The following is a 1,027-nucleotide window of genomic DNA, read 5'->3' as shown; positions in this document are numbered from 1 at the left end:
TGGAGCTGTTCCTGCAGACAGCAGAGAAGCACTACATGCTGGGGCACGGGGTCACCTACTAGGTTTTCACCAATCAGCCAGCTGCCGGGCCCCGTGTGCCCCTCCAGGTAGGCCGGAGTGTGGGGGTCCTCACGGTGAACACAGGGTCACTTACTACGTCTTCAACGACCAGCTGGTTAATGTGTCCCGTGTGCCACTCTGGCAGGGCTGTAGGGCGCTGGTCGTCGAGGTCTGCGGCGTCTGGCTCTGGCAGGATATGTCCATGCAGCACATAGCGATGATCAGCTGCTTCCGCGAGCAGCGCTTCCTCTGTGACGTGGATGACCTGGTGTCCGTGGACGTGGATGCGGGAATGAAGTTCTGGGACCATGTGGGCATATTGATCCTGTCCCCCCTCTTTAGCACCCCACACCTTGTTTTCTACTGGGCAGCTCCTGAGGACTTTATCAATGAGCGCTGTCCACAGTCCCAGACCCACATCCCCAGGTACCAGGGCAAATTTTACTACTTGGGGGCCTTTTTTGCGGTATTGGTGGTGGAGTTTCCCCGACTGACTTCGCCTTGTCACCAGGCGATGGTGGTCAACTGGGCCAATGGGATTGAGGCTGTGTGGCCCGATAAGAGCCACCTGAACAGGTACCTGCTGGGCCACAGGCCCACCAAGGTGCTGTCCCCGGAGGACCTGTAGGACACACGGCCAGTGGGATGGACCCCCCATCATTCCCCGGGTCATGAAGAAGCTGAGATCCATGGCTGTGCCCAGGAATCAACAGGGCACCCAGAACTCATGAGGGGCTGTCCCCAGAGGAGGTGTGGGACCTGTGGTATTGGGCTATCCCCTGAAGGACCTGTGAGACACGCAGCTGATGGGCTGGCTTCTGTCATGAAGAAGCTGAGATTTGTGGCTGTGCCCCCAAATATCAGCAGGACATTTGGAAATCACGAGGGGCTGCCCCCCCCCATCAGTGGGTGCTGCCTTGAGCGGATCGGTCAGAGCAGATTTCTACTTCTGTCCACTTGAGGGAAA

At 58.2% G+C, this 1,027-nt stretch overlaps 1 pseudogene; it reads left to right on the top strand.

Moving 5' to 3' along the window:
* Window positions 1-8: 8 nt before the first annotated feature.
* LOC141372373 (histo-blood group ABO system transferase-like) lies at window positions 9-791 on the top strand (annotated as a pseudogene).
* Window positions 792-1,027: the final 236 nt, after the last annotated feature.

This window comes from Callorhinus ursinus, unplaced genomic scaffold (assembly GCF_003265705.2).
Source record: "Callorhinus ursinus isolate GAN/ISIS: 27379988/994484 unplaced genomic scaffold, GSC_fseal_2.0 scaffold12169, whole genome shotgun sequence".
NCBI lineage: Eukaryota > Metazoa > Chordata > Mammalia > Carnivora > Otariidae > Callorhinus > Callorhinus ursinus.
This window is presented reverse-complemented; position numbering and strand designations above follow the sequence as displayed.